Source organism: Marmota monax, unplaced genomic scaffold (genome assembly GCF_021218885.2).
Source record: "Marmota monax isolate L192 unplaced genomic scaffold, Marmota_monax_Labrador192_F-V1.1 WCK01_AAM20220418_F8-fsc00009, whole genome shotgun sequence".
Lineage (NCBI taxonomy): Eukaryota > Metazoa > Chordata > Mammalia > Rodentia > Sciuridae > Marmota > Marmota monax.
Window position 1 is genome coordinate 21,846,113 of NW_026694710.1, and position 25,342 is coordinate 21,871,454.

General features: G+C 35.3%; 1 long non-coding RNA gene across 1 annotated transcript; it reads right to left on the reverse strand.

Annotated features, from left to right (window-relative positions):
• Positions 1-2,390: 2,390 nt before the first annotated feature.
• On the reverse strand, positions 2,391-10,482 carry LOC124078635 (uncharacterized). The gene is made up of 4 exons (XR_006846990.2): positions 10,308-10,482; positions 9,394-9,570; positions 8,742-8,873; positions 2,391-2,527 (listed from the first exon to the last, which is right to left on the reverse strand). It is a non-coding gene; the product is annotated as an uncharacterized LOC124078635 (long non-coding RNA).
• Positions 10,483-25,342: the final 14,860 nt, after the last annotated feature.

Sequence of the window (25,342 nt, forward strand, 5' to 3'; positions counted from 1 at the left end):
AGTCCAGGGATAGAAAGAGGGTAGTCCCCAGGAAAGAGAGTGCCTGGGATCAGAGGCTGGTGAGAAAAACAGGGATCCGAAGTCTGAGAATATTGTCAGGGTCTACAGTCACCTACTGTGAAAAAGACAGTGGTTAGCAGAACACTCATGGGAAGGAATGGACAGGAAAGGCAGGAGGACTCCATGCCGGATGAACAATCAGGATGTGAAGATTTACAGGAAATAAGGGAGACAGTAGTAAGGCTGAAGCACAATTCAGAAGAGAAGTTGCACAGAACCTCGTATAAACATACAACAAGATATTGCTCCACTGGCTTCAGGTCTGTTCCTGGCCACTCTTAGGTCTGTTGAAGGTCATTTTCTCTACCTGGACCCCAGCATCTTCCTAGGATGTTTTTCTCTTTAATGAAGCTTTCCTGAGGCTCAAATGGTAAAATAAACATAAATACTCATTGGAAATTACCAAATGCCTAATAAAGATGAGAAAGTGCTACTATTTTGCTCATTAAAGGTATTGAAGATAGAGAAAGCATGTGAAAGGTCAGGATGTCGCTGATATTTTTAAATACCCATTCACCTATTTACCCCCACTAGTGGATGATAGGTTTTTAAAGTTGTTACGGTTTAGATATTAGATGTTCTCCGAAAGCTCATGTGTAAGATAATGCTAGAAAGCTTAGAGGTGAAACGATTGTTTTATGAGAATCTTAATCTAATCAGTGTGTTAATCTACCAATAGGGACTAACTGGGTGGTAATTGTAGGCAGGTAAGGTGTGGCTGGAAGAGGTGGGTCTCTGAGTCTGTGCCTCTGTGCCTTTGGGGTATATATTTTGTTCTTATTGAATAGAGAGTTCTCTTTCTGCTTCCTGGTGGCCATGTTCTGGGCCACCTTCCTCCACCACATACTTCTGCCAGGATGCTCTGCCTCACTCCAGACTAATGGTTATTTGAGGCTCCAAGGAATGGAGCTGGCATCCATGGACTGAGAGCTCTGAAACCATGATCCCCCAAATAAGCTTTTCCTCTTAGCTCATTAGCTGGTTCCACTAATAGATTAATTTCAAAGAACTGTGTGGCTGGTCTGTTTGCAAACCAGCTCCCCAATGACAATGGGGTTACAACTCTATCCCTTCTAACTCACTTCCACATAGAGGGTACCCTAGATTTTCTGAGAGAGAAATATAATCATAAAATTCTGCTTAAAAATTATCTTGAGCTCATGAAAGTTTAAAATAATAAATGTTGGAAATCCTTAGCAACACTTGTAACATGTCCTGTCTTCTCCTGTGAATTCCAGTCTCATCTGCAACAGTTACAGAGATCTACTGAATTTTAGAAATGTGCCATGCTGCCTCCAAGATTTCAATATCCCACGCCCTTCTTTGTTACTGGAATTCTCTGAGCATTCTTTGCTTAGTGTCTTCCAGATAAGCCTCAGGTTACCCAGTAGCTGAAACTCACACATCTGCTTTCCTCATCAGTCTCAGGATCTGGTCTTGTTGACACCCACAGCATTTCCTGCAATGGTTTCTTGCTGGTTTAAATTCCTCATGCAAAGAACACACCTTCATCTCTTAACTCCAGCACCAACCATTATGCTCAGAATTAAGGATATGCTCCATGCATGTGTCATACAAGGAGAGAAGAAAGAAACTTGGCTTTCCCCGAGGCAAATAGGAGATACTCGTGATGAGAAGCCTGAGACAGAGACAGAGTTTCTCACAAATCTACACAGTGATCTGCATGGACAAGGAGAAAAATAAGTAGTAATATTTTGAGCTTCTCAAATTTGTCCAGCACTCAACAGCTTATTTCTTATGTAACACTGACTCTGGAATTTAATGTGATTTTATTAACAGTAATTTGTTACAAGTATAATATGTGAAGTTAGGTGATAGATGCAGATTCTTGAAAAATCATTTTAACATGTCAGAAAGACAAATGGATTAGTTAGAATTAGAATTTATGAAAATGGATGTGGCTCTTCATTAACCTGGCCAAATCAAAGCCTTATATGAAGGGAAACCATTTGATTCTTCCTTACTGAAGTGTTATTGCCAGGAAGGGTAATGCAGTGAAAACACTCAATTGTGTTCAATTTCAAATAATTACATCTGCTTCCTTTGATTAGTACTGCATAATATTTTTGCTGTACCTGTTTGTAAATATGTGACTTCGAATATTGTAATTTCTTTATATCACTAGAAATAAAACTTGCTAAGGAATATATCTTGCCTTTGTCATATTTCTTTTTAGGTCCGTAAGTTACTAATATGAATTCAGTTGTGTATTCCCACAAACTCATACATGAAGTCCTGGACACCCAGTGGAGATGAAGCCTTTAAGTTGGTATGTCAAAATCCATTAGGTCACAAAGGTAGAGCCCTAATCCAATATCCCTGGTGTCCTTATAAAAAGAGTAAAAGACAGCAGAGCCCTCTTTTGCTCTGTGCATTCAGAGAAAGGGCCAGAAAGACAGGTCTTACCAGACACCAATGGTTCTCCTCCACACTCCAGCTTCTGAAACTGTGAAGAAAAAAACAAAGTTTGTAGTTTCAGCCATCAAGTCTGTGTCATTCTGTTATGGCAGCCCTAGAAGACTAATACAGTTCCATATGGTTAAATACCAATTGAAATGTATATTGCAATATGTTTTATCATATGCATTTACTCATGTATTTCTCCTCCCAATTGGAAAAGAGGACATTTCTAGCATTCCTGTAAGATCCCCTCTGTCACCTTCCAAGAAATTCCAGCCTCTACCTCCGATCTAGAGGCAACTGCTGCTCCAAATTAAGTTTTAAATTCTGATACAAGTTTTGCTTATAAGTTAATTCCAGATAAATGGCATTAGCAATATATATATTGGTTTGGTTCTGAATTTATTAGCTCAAAATAATGTTTTTGAGATTAATATATATCATTTTACTTATCACTACCTAACATATATACATACATATACATATATATTTTTATATGTTCATTTTTCTGATTGTTTCAGTTGATTTATTAACAATAGTTTTTTTTTTTTTAATCACTGAACTGATTGCTGCCTTTTGTTAAGATTATTTAACATGGTAACTCGGAGTGTATTTGTAGAAACTATGATTTATTGCATTGATCTCTTTATTTATATTAATGAAAAATTCACACTCTCTTGATTACTGAAGTTTTATGTCAAATATAGATTTGTTATTTTCTGAAACATTTCTGACATTTCTAAGTTTAGGATATGAAAATATAACTTTCAAATTACTGAACAAAACTTTCTTATAATCTGATTAATTCTATGTTGAATTCGTTGACCAGTTTGAAAAAAAAAATTATGTTAGGATAATATTGACCCTTTAAAAGGAGAAAAAATATATATTTCTATATTATTAGTTTTCTAAATTTGCTTCAGCAATGTTTTATAATCTACATTTAAGGGTTGCAAATTTCTAATCACTTTATTTTTCTATTTCTACTCCAATCAAGCATATAACATTTGATATCATTATTTGATATTTATTATGATTTGACTGTTAAATATAATTGTATCTGCAAATTTGTCACAGATGTTTTTTATTAGTTTGAAGAAGTCACCTTTGATGTTTCACGGGTTGTGGGTTTGATCAACTGATTTTCTGCCTTAAGTGAGATGATTTAGAGGACAGCCTTCTTTATCTGTCAATATCAGGAGATTCATTGACTTATCTTGTAGTGATAAAGCAGTTTTGCATGCCTTGGATAACTCTATCTTGATCATGGTTCACTCTCTATTTTACATATTGCCAGCCATGATCTGTTAATGCTTGAAGAGATCTGTGTCTGTTAATTAGAGAAATCTGAGTCTTACACTTTTGCAATGTCTTTGTTTAGATTTATTGTCACAACAGATATTGTGTGACAATAAAATGTGTGCAAAGTATTTCCTTTTCTATTTTCCAAGATAATTTGTGTAATCTTTAAGGACTTGTTTCAAGTCCCCAATGAAGCACTGTAGGCCTTGAGTCTCCCTTGTGGAAAGATGAGTTAATTTTCTTTAGGAGGCATGGAGCTAATTGGATCTTCTATTTCTTCTTGAGACAGTTTTGGTGGTACATTTTCAGCAAATGTTTCCATTTCACTGAAATTGAAGACTTTATTGGCATAGAAAATTTTATAGTTATCCATTAAGTTACTTTCAATATTAGGATTCTTAGGGGCATGTCATTTCCTTCCCACTTGATATTGGTAAGCTGTGTTTTTGTTACTAACTTTAGAGATCTAAGGAAGGATTAGTCTAACTGCTATTATTCTTTCTCCTTAAAAGCAGATCATTAACTCTTCTTTTACTGTTTCTTAAAGTTTAAGCTCTAATTATTAGTTTTAAAGCTGCCTCCTCTTTAATGAAAAAATTTGAAACAACAGATTTCTCTGTAATTGTACTTTAGCATCACCCTATATATTGTCATAATATTATAAATATCCATTGGGTAATATAACATTTATTATTATAATCTTATTTTATTATTTTCTATTATTTTAATAATAAATGATAAAAGACATTATAAATTATTTCTTTCATTTGTGGATTATTTTAAGGTTTTTCATTTACTGCCAAATATTTAAAATTGTTACATATTTTTATTTAGTTTCTAAGAGGTAGATTTTGCATGAATTAATGTTTTAAAATTTTTGTTGAGGTATTTTATGGAAGAACATATGGACCTTGTTGTGAAAAGAATGGCAAGGAAAAACCATATGCATTAGACAATTTGGGGATAATCTATAAATATCAATTAGGAAAAGTAGGTTGATGGCGTTTTCAAGTTATCCTATTATTTTAGGATAACTGAAAAACTAGACTTGGTGATATCATCACATCATTATCCAAAGTACATATATGAAGAAAATTGTGCTGAATATATGTAATAAGAATTGGAACGAATTCTGCTGTCATTTATTTTTAAAAAATAAAGATTGTAAAGATTGTTTTGTGTCTCCAGCTGAAATTCTTGATTAAAAAAAAATCTGTGGCTTTAGTTTTATCCATTTTTACTCATGTATTTTCAGTCTCTGTTATTACCTGAATTTTAGGATTCTTATACCTCCTTGAAATCAATAATACTTTATCACTATAAAATTCTCTTTGTTATTAATAATACTCTTCATCTTCAAGTTTACATTATGGAACAATATTATAGTCACTTCAGGTTTTTAATGGTTATATCTTATCCCACCATTCTACCTTTAACCTACTTATATCTTTGTATTTAAAATAGATTCCATGTAAACAGCACATAATTTGATTATTTAATTTAAATCTAGTGTGCTAATTCTACATTTTAATTGGAAACTTAGCACATTTACATGTATCATCTTCCCATTTACATGAAATCTAAGTATTAATATGATTGGATATAAGTCCCCTGATTTGCAATTTTTTAAAAAAAATTTACTTGTCTTTGTTTGTTTCTATGTTTTGTTATGTTTCGTGTGTGGATTAAAGCCATGAGATCTCTGTTGCAAAGACCTCAAACCAGTTTCATGTATTTTGTCCAGTTTCTGATGTCATTGCTGTCATTTCTACAGACAAAGAATAAGTCCTATATCCATTCTCTGTCCTTACCAAAATAAGTGTGCTTTTCCTATCAATCAGTTTTAAAATATAATAATAAAACACAAATATTTCCAGCAAGACACCATGATCTTTGGGCCCTTAAACTAGGAAAGGGTGTGCTTTACATACTGAATTATCAGTTATGTGAGTTGATGTGGAAAAGAAACTTGGATTATGGACCAGCCTTAGAGGAAGTGCTTTTGAGGGAAAATGGGTCAGAGCCTTAGGTCATGCCCTACTGAGTCCAATTACCAAATTGTCCATGTGGAAAAAAAAATCTCTGCTAGAGAGAGTCAGCTATTCAACACATCATAAATAAAAGAGAAAATTCAAAAAAAAAATCAGAACATTTATTGGTGAGTCAGATGCAAAGGTCAAATAGAAGCAAACTGGAGAATACCCTACTATCAATAGAATCACTATAATCAAATAAGATTCAGTTGTATTCAGTGTTTCTCATAGAATGACCTAAAGGCCATTTAGGTTGTGATCACCTGAGTTACTTATTAAAAATATGCATTCCAAGACCCCACCTGTATCTTGTAAGAACAAAGAACACTATTATTTTCCATTTGTTGAAAATTACACAAAGTGCTTCATGTAGATTATTTCAGTCAGCACTTCCAACAACATTATAGAATGGTTGCTATGGTTTGGATGTGATATGAGGGCTCCCCCCTGAAGATGCATGTGCTAGACCCTTGGTCCTCAGTGTGGTGGCGCTGAGCGGGTGAAAACTTTACAAGGCACAGCCTAAAGGAAGGTGGTTTGCTGGCTGGGGATCCTGAGTAGACCTAAGATGAAAGTAGTTCTTGAGCAACCCTGGTTAGTTCCTATGAGGGAGGGTTATATAAAAAAGAGTAAGCCTGGGCTTTGAATTCCTGTTACACACTACCTTCCTCTGTGTCTGCTCTCTCCTCTCATACACACTCCTGCCATGATGCCATCTGCCATGTTGTGATGGAGTTAGAGGTCCTCCCCCACCAGAAGCTGAACTGATGGGACTGCCCTGTGTTGGACTTTCAGCCTCCAAAATTGTGAGCTAAATAAATCTGTGTACTCAGACATGGTCTGGTCTATTTTCTGAATTATAACAAGATGAGAACTAAGCTATTAATTCTTATTAAAATCATCACTTTATTACAAAAAAGAAATTTAGACTTAGAAAAGGACTTTGTTTTCTCCAAGTTTATACAAGAAAGGTCAATCTTATGTACACAGAAGTTTAGAATAACTGGCTTATATGTAATAAAGTTGCCCTCAGGATGATTAGGGGGTTGATGATTACAGTGTATAAAAGAGAATTATACAAAAATTTTAGAAAGTGGTGATAGAAAAATTTTCTCCACTGGTAGCTTCTCTGTTTTTCTTCATTCATTTAAATAAATCAGTGGTAAGGTATATAGAAGTCAAGTTAAGCACCCATTTTGGGAAAGGGACATGGACATACAGACCCACTCACCCTTCCTTCCTTCCTTCCTTCTCTCCCTCCCACTTTATTTCTTTCCTTCCTTCTTTTCTTTCTTCTTTTCTTCCTTCCTTCCTGTCATTTGAAGTGCTGGAGATCAAACCCAAGGCCTTGCACATGCTGGGAAAGCATTCAACTATTGAGCTACATTCCCAATCCAGACTACACCTGCTAAAATCTTCACTACTTCTCAAAATCATCTCACTGAGGATCACATTTCCAATGTGTGACCCCTTGGGGGACACATTCATACCATATCCAAGCTACAGCAATAAGACTCTGCCTAGGAATTTCAGGAAGTTCCAACCAAACCCAAGAAGAGTTAGGACTCAGAGATCACAAGAAGCTGTGCTTCTGAAGTCCTCATTTCAGGCAAGATTTTCAGCCAGAGAGCGGCTGTCACATGCTCCTAAAGTATTTGATGACATTGCTGTTTCTGTGGGTCTGGTGTCCCAGAGGGGTTCATCGGGTGGTTCTAACTCAGGGTCTGTTATGGGAATCCTTTAAGCAGATGACTGGGGCTGCAGTCATCTGAGTTGTTGACAGCATGGTTTCTCCCTGAAGACTTTGGTTCCTCACTCTATGGGCCTCTTCCTAGTTGTCTCTATAACTTTTTAGCATGGTGACTGAATTTCCCCAAAGTAAGAGGTACAGAGAGACAGGGTGATGGCACACTGCTTTCCGTGATCTAATCCCTACATCACACAGTCCATTCTATTCACTAGAAGTGAGCTACTAAACGCAGTGTATACTCAATGGGACCCGATACAAAAGGACGCAGTCTCCCAGGGTCAAGGACCATTGAGGAACATATGGGAGACTGAAACTCCAAAGTAACTGTGTTATTAGCATTTAAGGTCTGCTGTTTCTTTTTCTTGCTGGGGTGAGAATAGCAATGAGAATTGGAGTTACAGAATTGCTTAGATAGTGACAAAAGAAAGCGCCAGTGGTGTGCAGATTCTGGATAATTAACTGTTTTATGTCAATGCCTATTCTCACCATCTGCAACAAATATTCCAAACTCTGAATTATAATTTAAGATACGTTCCTTTTGCAATGTAATATATGTCATACATTTTATGTTCTTAAGAAAAATTATATTCATTGTTTAACAACAATAATAAAAGTTGGAAGGAAAATCCCTTGAAATCATGCCACAAAGAGATAACCACTATTAATATTTTGATGTACATTTTAGACTTTTTTTAACTTTTTAAAAAAATTTTGAATCCATATAAGCATGCATACATCTATATTTTATAATTTTTACCTAAATGTATAACAATGTTGCACCTGCTTCTCAGTAGTGGCTTTCTTCACTTGATAATATGCTATGAGCTATTTTCCATGTCAATTCATATAGTGCAATTCCATCATTTCAGAGACTGCAGTGGTCCCATTGTGTGATGCTCTGCAATTTACTCCTCTCTTTGCTTATTATTCAATGTTGGGGTGGGTTATGTTTGTGTTTTTGAGGAACTGAATGTGCAGCTGTGCAGATGACCAGCTACACCCAAATCCCAAATACAGAGCATATACCACCCTTGTTTTGTTTCCTTTTTCATTTTTACATTTTATTGGAAATGTCAATGTCTTACAATTAATTGTTAAAAAAAATCAAAATTTATATAAGGATTTCAAAGCTAGCAGAAGATGCAAAGAAACATGTGACTTGGGAAAGCACTTACCCCAAGTTTTTCTGAATAACAATAACTCCATTAATTTTATGGGAAGACACACAACTCAGTTTATCTCCATTGTCTCACATCACATGACTCACTGGAAACTCAGAGAGACATTGTTCAGAGTCATTGGTGCCACTAGCAGCAAAAAAAAAAAAAAAAAAAAAAGTTTTAGCTAAAGACACATTGAATGAGTACTGAGCATTTGAGTGCTGGCTGCACCTCCATTGTCCTAAGCCCATTTAACTCTCCTAGACTTAATCCCATAACTGGAGTGCCACATCATATATCACCAAACTGGGATGTGTTAGAAGTGAAATATGTTATTATTAGGCATATGGGATAACTGACACAAGACAAAATTGTCCTACTCAAATTGGGACATAGGGTCAGCCGAAATGTAACAGCTGAGGAAAGATACAGATTGCTAAAGGGACTTGTCCCCATCCATAACTGGTAATTTAGCTGGGAATCAAAATGAAACCTCATCTGTTCCGTACCCATTGCTTTTCTATGGATTTTCAGGTCCTAAATTTCATCGCAAGTTTGTTCTTTGGTTGGGTCCACTTCTCCCTAATAGGGAGGATCTCATAGATTTAACGGTTTTTTTTTTCCTGTTGGAATTGCTTTCTTGGATATATATCTCTGTAATACTCACATATTTATTCTTCCTCAGATTTGACAATTATTAAATGCATGCACTGGGTGTCTTCATATATACCTTCTTATTCATTTTCATGCAGTTTAGGAAATGCAGAGGGGTAGTTCTTTGGTTCACCACTAGAGAGAGTGCTGGCCAAGATTTTGTGTCCGTAGCCTGCAAGTTCAACACCTTCTGTAAAAGGAAACAAGAGTTTTTGCTTCCTACATCTTGGAGAGAATGAGACACATTTGTATATATCCCTAAAGTCTTTTCTCCTTAATTCTACATCTAATCTGTATTTGTTTTGATTTTTAGCTCTCGATTGAGTTTTAACATATATCAGAAACTTCTGCTGTTCCATCTGGGGCAGTTCCCCCAGAAAATTTAATCTTCTTTCTCTTCCATAATCCCCCATGTTTATCCCTATCCTTTAAACTCACAATTATAGACCATACTCACCTATTCCTATTTCCATGTTTCCATTCTTATCAATATGCGCTCATGAAGGACAGTATGTCCATATTAATTTAACTCTTTCCAGTGCAAAGGTGGTATTTGGTCAGTGGTAAGGAAATGAATTAATAAATGAGTAAAACCAAAGGATATGTGATAATATAATATGCAATGGTGCTAAAGAAAGTCAATATTTTAGGATGGTTGTCCTGTGATGGGAGCACCTCTGATTGGGGTATTAAAACTAGATTTTAAAATTTAAAGAAAATAAGGTATAACCTGAAGAAAAAAAAAAAGAAAGCAAGTGGCTCACTTATTAAGCTTCTTTCCAACCTTTTTAATAGAAAGAAAGAGAAGGTGACTTTCCCATGTGTTTTGAGAGTCCCTAGCTAAACAGATTCTAGCACTGAGCAGCTAGGGAGATCAAGGGGCATTAGACAGGGGTGCTTACTTTGTGCCTTGGATTACTTCCTTACCTGGCAGGATTGCTGAATTCCTAGGTCTAGGACCTTAGGGTAGAAGTCTCCCACAGGGAACACTTGATCATACTGGACGACTCCCTTGTAGTTCTTTTCTGATCTTTGTTCAATTTATAATATTAACCATTGCTCTGGTATGGTTAATATTTTCCTGGGGAAAACGCATCCTGGGGCAGGCCCTGTATGTAGATAAAGAGCATATGTTTAATACATTGCCAAAACAAGACACACATTCCAAGACTTTACTTACAGATTCTAGGTAAGGAGGGTGTGAGAAGTTGGAATAAGCTGTCCTTTATCCCTGGTTCACTGGAAGCAGGGATGAAGAGTCAGGTAGAAAGAGAGAAAGAAATGCAACAAGTGATCTATATAAAAGAATAAGGAGCTGGTCACCGCAAGTTGTTGGAAAAATTCCTGAATGATCCATGTAAAAGAAACTTTAGGAAAGAAAGGAATCCATGCTGCTAGGTAGGAGAAACTCCTCCTAGTTGTTATCTCTGGCTACCAGCCTGAGCAGACCAGAAACTGTGACTGACTCTTGCTTCTGGCATGAGAAAGTAAAATTTGCATTCCAAATGAGAGCTGAGACAACTTAGAATTATAAGAATGCACTACACCATGTTCCTTAAAAAGAGAAATCCTCAGTGTAAGCCAGAAAACAGTGACTTGGGGCAGATCATATTTTAGTGAGAAGGACAAACGTATCAGAGTGTCACCTACATTTGTGCTTCTTTTTGAGACATCAGATGGAACTAGATAAAACAATGGATAGTATGGGGCCCAACTTTAGCTCATGAATATTTATTTACATTTTAAAAAGCCAATACTTATGAATACCTATGAAATTTATTTATTTTTTTTTCTTGAATTTTAAGAAAATGTTCCATTTCTTTTTTTAAAATCACAGCACACTTTGAGGATCTTGGGTAACCTTAGCACTCAGGGTAGTTAACACTACTGTTGCATCTGGTAATTAACTACCTGAAATCATCAGCATTTAATTAAAATGTTGAAAAGAACAGGGCAAAAGACCAGCCCCCAGATGCATTGCTGGAGACCTCTGTAGAGTTTGACATTGATACATTCTTTCCTTGCTTATAATTTATGTGATCACCGGTGAATTTAATGATTATACTGTCATGTAATCCACATTTCTGTATGTTGAACATGATGAGACCAGAAGATTGTTCACCAAATTCTGTCTAAAATCAGGTAAAAACCACATCAGAGTCTAAAAGGGCTGTCAGAAATTCTAAAAAAGTCTAGTTTGCACTGACTCATTCTCTGTAAACGAGAGCTTTTTTTTTTTTTTTGGTGATTCATTTAATCATTGAATACATTCATATTTCTAGTGAATTTTCTGTATTAGCCATTGCGTTAAACTCTTGTTTCAAATACTAGTCTTTTATATTTTATATCTTCCTTGGTCTACTTTTTTTATGGTAGCTTTTTTTTAACCTTTTATTTAATTAGAGCATTATAGATATAAATAGTAGTTGAGTTCATTTTGACAAAATGCTCTATGCATGCAATTTGATTTAAATCCCTGCCTCGCCCCTTACTCTTCCCTTCTCTATCCCCCATACTCTCCTTCCTGAACTGATCTTCCTTTTATTCATTTCTTTATTTACTTTGATTGGGGTTTTCTACATATACATAAAGGTGAAAGTTCCTGTGGTATATTTATATATGCATATGATGTGATCTTGTTACATCCAATCCATGTTTCTCCACTTTTCCATCCTCCTCTCTCTCCCTTGATCTCCTCCTTCTACTCAATAAATAATCTTCTCTAGGTCTTTATGATATCTGATGCCCTCACCATTTTTTTCTGTATTTTGCTCTAGGTTCCACAGATGAGGGAAAACATTTGTCCCATGATTTTCTCAGTCTGGCTTATTTCATGTAGCATGACGTTCTCAATTTTCATCCATTTATGGGCAAATATTATAATTTTGTTCTTTATGGTGGAGTAAAACTCCATTGTACATAAATACCACATTTTTTATCCATTCATCTACTGACCAGCATTGGGCTGATTCCATAATTTGCCTATTGTGAATTAAGTTGGTATGAGCACTGAAGCAGCTGTATCACTATAGGATGCTGATTTAAGTTCTTTTGGGTAAGTAACAAGGAGTGGCATAGTTGAACCATATGGTGATTCAATTCCTAATTTTATGAGATATCTCCACACTGCTTTCCAGAGTGGGTGTACTAATTTGCAGTTCTACCCAAAATATATCAGGATACCTTTTTTCGACATCCTCACCAGTGTTGATTATTATTGTGATGTTCTCAGTTGCCACTCCGAGTTGAGTGAGATGAAATCTTAGTGTTATTTTGATTTGCGTTTTCCTGATTGATAGTGATATTGAAAATTTTTATATATTGTTAGTCATTTCAGTTTCTTCTTTTGAGAAAGATCTGTTTAGCTCCTTTGACCATTTATTGACTGGGCTATTTGAATTTTTGGTGGTAAGCTTTTTGAGTTGTTTATATATTCTGGATATTAATCCCTGTCAGAGGAGCAGAAGGCAAAGATCTTGTATTGTTTCATTGGCTCTCTCTTCATGTTCTCAATCATTTCCTTTGCTGTGCAGAAGCTTTACAATTCGATACCATCCCACTTACTAATTCTTGGTTTTATTAATTGAACTTGTTAGGGAAGTTGTTTACTGCATTGATGTCATGCACATTGACCCTAAGTTTTCTTCTAGCAGTTGCAAAGTTTCTATTCTAATTCCTAATTCTTTGACCTATTTTTACTTTTCTTTCTTTCTTTCTTTAAAAAAAAAAACAAAAACAAAAAAACTTTTTTTGGTATGGAAGATTGAACTCAGGGACACTCAACAACTGAGCCACATCCCCAGCCCTATTTTTTTTTTTGTATTTTATTTAGAGGCAGGGTCTCACTGGGTTCTTTAGCACCTCAATTTTGCTGAGGCTGTCTTTGAACTCGTGGTTGGTCCTCTTGTCTCAGCCTCCCAAGACACTGGGATCACAGGCGTACACCTTCACCCCTGGCTCTTTGTTTCTTCTTGATATGACTTTTGTGCATGATAAGAGAGAGGGATCTCTTTTACATATGGCCATCCAGATTTCCCAGCACCATTTTAAAAAGACTGTCTTTCTCCAACATTCATTTCTGGCTCTATTTGTCAAGTATCATGTGACTGTAAGTCTGTGGGTTTATTTCTGGGTCTCCTATTCTATTCCATTGAATATGGTCTTCATGTCTATTTTGATGCCCATACCATGTCATTTTTGTTACTGTAGCTCTGTAGCTACAGAGATACCTGATTTGAGATCAGGTGTTATGCTGCCTCCTGCATCGATCTTCTTGCTCAGGATTTCTTTGGCTATTCTGAGTTACTTAGTTTTACATATTAAATAAGTACTGTTTTTTTTTTTTTTTGTAGTTCTGTGAAGAATGTTATTAGCGTTTTGATAGGGATTGCATTGAACATATGTATTGCTTCTGGTAGTATGGCCATTTTGATTAATTTTGCTTATCCAAAACATGGGAGGTATTTTAGTCTTCTAAGGTTTTCTTCAATTTATTCACTTTTTAAAATCATTTTCATTACAGAGATCATTTACTTCCTTGATTAGATTAATTCCCAAGGGTCTTGAGGTTTTTGTTGTTGCTGCTGTTATTGCTTTTATTTTTAGTTTCTTGGGAAAGGTATGGTTTTCCTGATTACTTTCTCAGAAAAATTGCTGATGGTGTATAAGAAAGATGTTGACTTATGGGTGTTGATCCTGTATGCTGATAGTATGCCAATTCCATTTATTGATCTAGAAGTATTCTGGTAGAGTTTTGGGGTCTTTTAGATGATATCTGAAAAACGAGAGTTTGACTTATTTTCAAATTTCAATCAAATTTCTTCTCTGCCTGATTTATCTGACTAGAGTTTCCTGAATTGTATTGAAGAGAAATGGGGAGAATGGACATTCTTGTCTTGTTTCTAAATTTAGAGGCAATGCTTTGAGTTTATTTTTTTTTTTCCATTCAATTTGAGGTTGACTTAGGGTTTGTCATATATCACCATTACAAGGTTGAGGTAAGGGTTCCTTCTATTCTCCGCTTCTCCATCATTTATACTATGGATGGAGGCTGGTTTTATTAAGTCTTTTTTGCATCTATTGATTCAATCACATAATTCTTTCCTTAGTTCTATTTATTTTGTGAATTACATTTATTGGTTTTCACATGTTGAACCAACTGGGATGTATTATCTTCTTGATGTGTTTTTTTACATGTTTTGCTAATATTTTATTGATGAGTTTTTCATGTATGTTCTTTGGGGATATTAGTTTGTAGTTTTATTTTTCCTTGATGTGTCTTTGTCTGTTTTTGTTATTAGGGTTGCACTGTCTTCATAGAATGTATTTGGGTACATTTCCTTCCTTTGATTTCATGAAATAATTAGAGAAAATTGGTGTTATTCTTTCTTTAAAGTTCTGGAAGAACTCAGCTGAGGATTCATCTGGTCCTGGGATTTGTTGAAAATATTTTAATTCTGTTTAAATGTATAGTCTGCTTTGGTTTTCTATGTCTTTCTGTTTGAAATTAGTCAGGTCGTATATGTCTAGAAAATTGTCAATGACTTCTGTTTTCTAGTTTATTGTAAGGTAAAATTTCAAAATAGATTTTATTTTTTGGATGATTTTCTGGATTCCATAAGTGTCTGTGGTGATATCTGTAATTTTTTTTTTTAATTTGGGTCTTCTCTCTTTCTTTTGATCAGTTTTGCTAAGTGTTTATTAAGGTTATTTATCTTTTGGAAGAAACAATTCTTTGTTGCATTGTTTCTGTGGATTTTTTTCTTATTATTCATATAATTAATTTCATCTGTAATATTAATTATTTTCTATCTTCTGCTGACTTTTAGAATTAGTTTGTTCCTTTTCTAAGACCTTGAGGTGGAGCATAACTTATTTATTTGGGGTCTCTCTCTCTCTCTCTCTCTCTTTTAATGTAGGCACTCAGTGCTATAAATTTTCCTCTTAGAACTGCTTTCTTATTGTCACAGAAATTTTGATATATTGTATCACAGTTCTCATTTATTAATAAAAATTTCTTGATTTTTCTCATTTCTTTTATTATTCATTCTTCATTATTCACTCCTCATGTGTTTATGTGCTTTCTAGCATTTCCTTGTGGTTGATTTTTAGTTTAATTCTATTATGATCTGATAGAATACATGGCATTACATCAACTATTTTATTTCATAAGATTTATACTGTGACCTGGAATATGGCCTATTTTAGAATAGCTGAATAGAAGTTAAATTCAGCTGTTCAGAGATGAAATATTCTGTGAATGTCTCTTAGGTCCATTTGATTTACAGCACCATATAAGTCAGTAATATCTTTATTGATTTTACATTTAGATGACTTTTCTCTTGGTTATAAGGTGGTTTTGAAATCACCTAGTATTATTTTATTGGATTCAACCTGGGATTTAATGTCACTTTGATTTTTTAAGTAATTAGGTTCACTGATATTTGGTGCATGTATATTTACTATCATTTTCTTGTTGGATTGACCCATTTACCAGAATGCAGTAGCCTTCTTTGCCTCTTCTGATTAATTTTTTCTTGAAATTTGCTTTGTTGGTTTTGAGAATAGCTACTTCTGCTGCTTTTTAAACTCCATTTGCATAGAATATTTTTTCTATACTTTTATTTTAAGCATGTGTGTGTCTTTGCCTATGAAACAAGTCTCTTGCAAATAGCATATAGTTGGATCTTGCTTTATGATCCATTCTATAAATCTATGTTTTTTAGTTGGGTAGTTAGGACAATTTGCATTGAGTGTTACAATTGATCTTTGTAGTTTCCTGCCATTTTGATTTGTTTGCTATATTTAATCTGTCTTGGTTTTCATTTAGTTTGTTGCTCTTTTAGTGATCTTCATATATTTGGGAGCTTTGGTGTTTCTTTAAGTGTTCCTCTGTATGCCATATTTCTTTGAGCATTCTTTGTAGTGCTGGCTTGTTTGTCACAAATTATTTTTGTTTATCTGTGTTATGGTAAGTGTTTAATTCCTCATCAATTTTGAAAGTGAATTTTGCTATTAATAGTAATTGTGGCTGGCAATTATTTTCTTTTAGAGCTTATAGTATCTCATTCCATTTTCTCCTTGGTTTTAGGGTCTGAATTTGAGAAATTAGGAGTAGCTCTTTTTGGTTTGCCTCTAAATGGGATCTGACATTTCTCTCTCACAGTTTTAAAATTCTTTCCTCATTTTTTACATTAAGAATTTTAATTATAATGTGTCTTGGAGATTTTCTCTACTGATCTTGTCTATTTGTGATCTTATATGCACCTGTATATTGAGGTATATCTCATTTCTGGTTTGGGGAAAGTTTTGTGTTACTATCTTATGGGAAAAGTTATTAATGCATTTCTCTGGTACCTGATATTCTCTTCAATGGCTGTGACTCTCAGGTTTGTTCTTTTGATGCTACCCCAGAGTTTTATATATTCTGAACATGTACTTTCATTTTTTATCTTCATTGAATATTGGGTATTCTAGTTCATTTACTCTTACTTAAAGTATTGAAGTTCTATTTTCTAAGCAATCTAATTTATTGGTGATGATTGATTTCTAATGAATTTTTAATTTGATTCATTGTCTTTCATTTCCAGGAGTACTTATTGGTTTCATTTTAATATCTCTATTTTTTATTTAAATGGTATTTTCTACATTTGCCATCCTAATCCATTATTTAGACTTTTTTTAAAAATTTCAATTATATTTTAATAATCACATTTTTATAATCTTTCCGTGGAATTCCATCTGTTTCCACTATACGGGATTATTTGTTGGGATATTGCAAATTGTGCAGGAAAATTTGTTTGCCTGTTTTCTCATATATTTGAAGTTCTTGAACTTATACATTAATTTAAAGAATTCCCCTTTTACTTTTATATGCCTTATATGCCAGTCTTTTTGTATATTTTGTGTTCTGGGATTTGTCTGTTTTTGATATAAGAATAGATGTTCAGGGGTTTGACCTGAAGACATGGCAAGTCCTCAGTACTCTTTATAGGTGTTTTTATTTTATTTTATTTTATTTACCCTGTAACCCATGTTCCACCTCAAGATAGGAAAAGGACAGAAAATCTGTCTTAAGTCTATTTTCTGTTGCTATAGTAAAATATGCAAGATTTAGTATTTTATAAAGAAGAGATTTATTTAGCTTAAAATTTGAGGACTGAAAGTCTAATATCAGGTCACTCAGGCCTCTGGTGAGGGCTCATGATACATAGCATAATAATGGCAGGAACATCTGTAGAAGAGATCATAGGTGAGGAAGGAAGCTAGAAATATTCAGAGTCAGGCTTGCCCCTTTTATTATAACTTATTCTCAAAGGAACTAATTGGAGCCCCAGGAAACTACATTGCTCCTGAGAGTAGTGATTCCAGTGACCAATCTTCCACTGGGGTCCACCTCTCACCACTTCTCAGCATCACTTCACTGAGGACCAATCTTCCAGCACAGAAGCCACTGGGGACACACTCAAGCCAGATCCAAACCATACTGCAGCCTGGGCCCCTGTTCATTGCCACATCTCTGTCTTTATTTCAGGGGTGACAACCTGCCCCCATGATTTTCATGGGAAGGGTGACTGCTGTTCCATGTGTGGTGCAGATGTGACATTTCCAACAAGCCACACACATGGCTGTTTCTCTGTCTCAATCCTGTGTCTTTCAGCTACTTCAACCTTGTGGCTTTTCATAATTCATATGCACTTTGTTTTACACTTATCATCTTCAAGGAGGAGAAATAATATCTATAGCATTGTAAAATAATGCTTAAGGATGAGAATGTATGTAAGAATCTTCAAAATCAATGGGTCATAAATCTTAAATAGATGCCAATATTGACCAATCATATGTACTTCTGTAATACCAGTCTTCATAATTTGGAAGGTACTTTTTGTACAATTTTTTCCAATATTCCTTAGTAAACTTATCTATTTTCCTTTCAAATCTTGCCTTAGGTGGCATGACAATGCCTTATTTTTTTTAATGCTTTACAAAATAGCCATGCAAGAATGTTGGAGCTGTTTGTTCTCAGTGAATATTGATTGAGTGGCTGCATTGTGAAGAGCTGTGTCTTTTCCCAGAAAAGTTACTATGAAAAAAATGGAAATAACAACAACACCAATTAAGATGTAAAACAGAGCCAAGAAGGAAGGTGCATCTCAAGAGACCTAAGGTGGTTTTATTTTGTGTTATTTCTCCTTCTCTTTTATTTTTCTTTTCATATTCCCTCCTAGGACCCTTGTCTCTCCAGGAGAAAAAGTCCTTATTGTTGCAAGATCACTAAAAGATTTACAGAAGAAACGGGCTCCTTTGTTTTTGCTCTTCATTCATCTTCCTTCCCTTTGCTGAAACAAATATATTTGCATTCCAAAATCAACAGCATCAGTCAACTGTGCTTTCCATGGACTAACCTCCATAAAAGGTTTCTTTGAACCTTTTGGAAGCTTTGAGGGGGAAGCTGAAAAGTGCAAGTGATCTTCCTGCATCCCACTTGGACCACTTCAGAAATGACATTGCCGGAACTAATGCATGCCACTTAGTTGCTTTTGGCTGATGGGCTTTTTTGTCAATTTCGTCAGTGGTTTTATTTGTTAAATTGTTCACATCCTACATGCTTTTCGTATGGAAAGCTTCTCTTTAGTTGTTTAATGTTTATTGAAAGCTTCTACTTGAACTATTTCAGTCTTAGCCTCACAGTGCAACTGTGATAGAGGCGGGGTGAGTTTAGTATTTGCATTTCTCAGATAATGGAGCCGATATTTACTCAGAGTCTCGAGGAACATATCAAAATGAGAATTCACACTTCAGTCTCAGGATCACAAATTCAATAACCATTCAGTAGCATGAGAAGCATGAGAAGTCAGCACCAAATTCATCTCTATAGAAATATTATCATTGATGGCCATTCCTTAATCAAGTATGTCTTTTCTCATACTGCTTCTTCTGCTAGCCACCAAATCATTCTTCTCTTTATGTCAATATTTAAAAAAAAATATTGTTCAGCAATGGATAATGCAGTGGGTTGGTGGGACCCACAGGAAACCATATATTTGTTGAATATCCTTTAATGCGACTCTCCTGAGGCCTAAATATAGCAAAAAGAGCACCTAAATTAGCAAGACAGTAGCCGGTCAGCCATGTGTGCACCACAGCTAGGTGATTAGACATCTCTACAAACCCAAAACACATAAGCAAGTGGGACAAACCACTATCCATTGAGCCTCCTGTGACAGTTACCTGTGGGTATTAATAGTAGGAAGAGGAATGAGGTGGCTGGAAGTCTCGTAAACTGAACAGCTGCAACTGTCCCAGCTCTCCCTGCAGCTTGTGTTCACCTAGAAGATGGCAACATGAGGGGGGTTTGCAGAAAAGATGTGTCAGGGTGGTCCTCGGAGAAGCCCCTACAGAAGGCAGCAAGCAGAAGCACTACTGGGAAGAGGGAGGTGAGCTGTGGTAGAACTCCAAAGATGATTTGTGCAACTCTCCTGACTCCAAAGATGATTTGTGCAACTCTCCTGGGTCTTCAGAGCTGTTCCAAGGTCGGGCATGGTCACCTGCATATTCTCATAAATCCACACCTAGTAGCCCTTGACTGTGGGCTAATCCTACAAGGCTATGTGACATTGCGTGAGGCTGATGTCATGGGTGGGGCAATGCTCACAGTGGGCCAACAGGTAAGGAATTTCTTATGGGCTACACTCTCGCTGACTGGAAGAGGAAGTCTCCATTCCTGAGGGCTTTGGGTAGCACTTCACTGAATACCAAAAGGACCCACTGGAAGGAGAGTGGGAATTAAAACAAGCAGGGTGATCAATGGACCTCAACTTACAGGCTGCTTCCAAGGGGACCACGGTAAGGAGCTGGAGCAGTCCAAGGCCTGGGATTCTCCAAACCAGCAAGTCCAAGCAAGGATATGCTGAAGAATAAGTACTGAAGGTAGCCTACAAATGGAAGTCAGCAGGCCAAATAGTGACAAAGAAATGAAATCTGGAAATTGTCAAAAGTATTACCAGAAATTTCAAAGTCATTTTTACTATATTAAAACAAAAACAACAATAATCAAAATAAAAGAGGGAATTCCAGAGAAGTGAACTTCAAGAAAGGAGCTTACCCCTTTGCTTTCCACCCAAATGTCCAGGATATCTATTTTATATAAAAGTGGGGCAGAGAAAAAATATTTTTTATACTATGTATGGGTAAGAAAAGATAGTAGAAAAAGCAGAACAAAGTCTGTACTGACAATGAAATCCTGCCAGGAATTATGTTTCTGAAACATAAAAAATATGAATTAATAAATATAAACAGCCAATAAAAATTGAGAAAATACTAGAATCTATGAAAGAAACTACAAACAAAAATTAGAAAATGTTCATAAATTGCATGATTGGAGGAAAAGGAAGACCTGAACAAAGAAATGCCCCAAATCATTGAATAATTTAAAAAACTCAAAAAATAACTTTAGAAATGAATGTTCAACCAGAAGCAACAAACAAGTAGGAAACACTGATACCACCTTATAAAGTAGAAGACACAAGGAAAAGTTTAAACCAAAATAAATAAAAAATTAAAGATAAATAATACTCAAGGAAACACGATAGCTAAAGAAGAGTACCAAAGAAGATCTAACAGACATTAAATAGTGTTTTGGTATAGAAGAAAATGAAAGGAATGACACATAAATTCTGAAGGTATATTTAAGAAAATTTTTGACATAACATGAAAAATTGATTTGGAGTCACATATTTAAAGAAAACACCATGGAATAAGTCAAGTTAACCCATTATAAACAATGCCAAGACATAAGTTAATGACCATATAATGAAGAAAAATACTTTAGGTATCCATATAAAAAGACCAAATCACTTATACAGGTGGGAATATTAAACACCCATCAAAATTTTTGACACCAAATCTTTATTCCAAAAGATGAAGGAGAAAGGCAATAACATGTCCTACTATTTCTCTATGAGTTCTGTTCAGACCTTCCTTTTGAATTTTAGTGAAGAATTTCTAAAAGCCCACCATGTACATTTAAAATGTGATATAACCTGAGTTGACTATATTTCCCAAAGCTCTCTATTCACGTGTAACACTTAACTTGGTGAACATTATGATATACACTGAGCATCAAAGTAAGTCCTGAAGGTTTCTAATTTTAATCCATCCTCTTCCACTGCAGAAGTAGCAATGGAATCTCATATAAGGTATAAATTTTCCTAAGGTCATTTTGCTATTTGCTTGTGGATTGTTATTCATCTAGTAACAATCCAGTATCTTTCATTCAAAATCTGTTTTTGCAAATGTTTCACTGTAACTGTGTAAATGTGCTTTCTAAATCATATTTAAAATCCAGAGTCCATGTTAAAAAAATTTATTACATTTTTGCAAACGTATATTGTCTGGGTCTCTTTGTCAAAGAATTAAACAATGAAAATGATTATATGTTTAGACATGAGACCCAAAAAAGTGTGTAACCAAGATAAAAGCATCTGTCTATGTGGATTATCATAGAACATATTTCCTAGACAACGAAGGAATAAAATTTCATGCTAGCAAGGGAATTCAGGGTTTAGATACTGCACCCCATAGAACATTTTCTTGTCCTTTAATCATCAGATAAGAGATGACAAAGAAACAAAAATCTCAGAAAAGAGTGAAAAAGAATAACTAAAAATCAAAAAAAAATGTGGACATCAGATATGTATACCTTTATAGCTTTAAAAATAGAATGCAATCATTCTGCTTGGTTAAAAATGTCTTGAGATTTTTTTTTCTTTTTTTTTTGCTTATGGAAGAGAGGTGTCAGAAGCTTAAACACAAAGTTGGGCAAGTGTACTGTGCAGGACCAATACACTATGGAAAGCTTGGGGGCCATGCATGGATTAAGATATTCTCTTGTTAATGCCACTGCTATGTTTCGGCCACTCTTTTTCTTTTCCAATTAGGAATTGAAACATTTGAAGAGATAATGTTAGGATGCCATTTAAAAAACTCTCCAATTTAGCATTAAAATGCCTTTTTCTTCCAATAATTTGGAATTATTTTGGAAAGAAAAAGCTGTTGACACTTGTATTTAGTATCTATAGTGTCAGCATGGAATGTGCTGGGCAATGTTTGGTTACTGCATCAGTATGTCCTTAATGCCCCTTCCCTCTCCCCCATTCCTTCCTACATAGACAGTCTACACCTACTCCCAGACCCAGATTTATTTTTGTTTCCAACATTGTTCTCTGCTCACCCACTCCAAAATGGTCTTGTTTCTGAATATCTACAAAAGATTCTTGACCATAACATTTCTTTATAAAGTAATATTATATTGATTTGGGACATCTTTTAATCATAGAATTCTAGAAATTAAGATTTGTAATGGGATCTAAGAGATATGAGAATATAATTTTTTTCTTTGATTTTATCCATTATTTCTTTGAAGTCAATAATCAGTCTTTGACACAGGGCTGTAGGGAAGAGCTGTGTCCCATCCTCCCTGCCACCCAGCTCTCCCTCAGCCTATGAGAACAGCCCTCTCAACCCCCTGCCTTCCACACCTTGGCCTCCAGATCTGTAGATCCTCAGAAAGGAATGTTGGCCATTTGTGGGAACTATGGTTTGTACCACTGAGCATCTATTGGTCTTGCTTCTGAGAAATGGGCCTTAATTTCCGTCAAGAGGAATTCCTTTTTCCAACTCAGTTTTTGATGTAAGAGAATAAAGAGCATGCTCCACAGGACTAAACTAATTAGTGTTCTACCGAACTTCAAGACTTCAAGACTGGTAAAAAGCACAGGTCAAGCCAATCAAAGTAAACCTTTTCCTTTCTGAAGTTATTTTTATAAGAACTCTATGGAATCCCCTCCTTTCTCTCTCTCTCTCTCTCTCTCTCTCTCTCTCTCTCTCTCTCTCTCTCTCTCTCTAACACTTCCATTTGCCAGATGGTTTCACTGGCAAAGCTACTGAATAGTTAAAGAGAAAATGCTACTTCTATACAAATCCTTTCAGAACCTGAGAATGTGAAAAATTTCCAACTTAGTCAATAAGGCCAACCCTAGCACATAACCAATACCAGACAAAGATGATTTTAAGAAATAAAGAAGTAAACAAGGCATGCAATGATTAATTTTAAGTATCAACTTGGCTGAGCCAGGGAATGTTGAGATACTTATAAAGCAGTATTTCTGAGTGTGTCTACCATGGCGTTTATGGAGGAGATGAGCATTTGACACAGTAGGCTGTCACCTGTGTGAGTGGACATTGCCCCATCCGTTGTGGGCTGGAACAAGAAGAAAGGAAGCAGTGGAAGAGCAGATTCTCTCTCTTCTTCAGCTGGAGCACCCATCTTCTCCTGCCCTCAGACCTAGGACCTTCTGCTTCTTGAGCCTTGATTTTCTCAGACTCCTACCAGTGACTTCCACACTCCCCCTGGCTCTCAGACCTCAGGACTCAGATGGAATTGCACCACCCTCTTCCCTTGCTCTTCAGCCCCCAAGGAGCATGTTGTAGAACTTCTTGGCTCCCACAGGTACTTGAGCCCATTCCTCCAAAACAGTCCTCTCTTATGTATATACATATATATGCATATATCATAGACATATATATGTACTATGTACATGTACGTTTTAAGTATATATATGTGTGTGTGTGTGTGTGTGTGTGTGTGTAAGGACAACTCTAATACAGACAACTGTCTCTCAGAAAATAGGTACAAACATAATCCACAAAATACTATTGTCAAATCCAGCAATATATAGAAAGAATAATGGATTGTGATCAACTGTAGTCTTGCCATAGCAATGTAAATTGGTTTAATACTTGACAATCTGTCAATGTAATTCACCATATTAACAGATAAGAGAAATATGATCGTATCAAGAAATACAATCAAATTTATATCACAAAGTGCAACAATCATTTATGTTAAAAACCTAGCAAACCAGAAATTAAAGTGAAATTTAATAATCTAAGGTCACCTACAGAAACCCTCCAGCTAGCTTCATTTAAAAAATATATATATATATATTTTTTTAGTCGTAGTTGGACACAATACCTTTATTTATTTATTTATTTATTTTTGTTTGTGGTTCTGAGGATCAAACCCAGGTCCTTGAAGGTGCTAGGCGAGAGCTCTACCACTGAGCCACAACCTCAGCCCTAGCTTCATGTGTAAGAGGAAGACGGAAGGTTTTCCCAGGAAGCTGAAAACAAGGCAAGGCTGTGTCTTTCTCGATTTCTACTTTACCTCTTACTAATGTTCAGCACAGGTAAGTGAAGCACATTCTATAAAATAGACATGCCGTGATCGAAAGTGAAAGACTCAACTTTACTGAGTTTTGTCAAAACTTGTCTACAAATTCAACACAACTCCAGTTAAAATTTCCACAATTTTTTTCAATGAAATAATTTAAAATCTTCAATGTAAAAATTACAAAAATAGCCAAAATACTTTTAGAAAAAGCAAAGTTGAAAAATTTACATAGTCTGTGATGTCAAGATTTGGGATAAAAAGTTGGCAAATGAGGAGGGGCAGCACCACGGATCGACTATGCTGTTTTGGTGTGAAAGTAACCCCAAACAATACATAAATAAATGAGGGTACTCGAGTTCCCATAAAACTTTATACTATCCAAATTTGAACTTTATATTATTTTCAGGGATCATGAAATATTATTTTTATTTTCATTCTTTTTATTATTTAAAAAAATATAAAGATCATTTTTAATTCATAGGTCAGGTAAAAAGAGGCAACAGGCCAGATTTCATTGAGCTCTGGGCTTCAGGATAAATAGATGTATGATCAGTGCAGTCAAAATAGACCCATTGAGACATGGTCAATTTATTTTAACCAATGAATAAGTAGAGAATTCTGAGTGTGTTTTTTTTTTTTTTCATAAATGGTTCCAGAACAATTGTACAGTAATGAGAAAAGCAAGTCCTCTACCCAAACCTCACACCATAACAACAGCAAAACTTAAGAT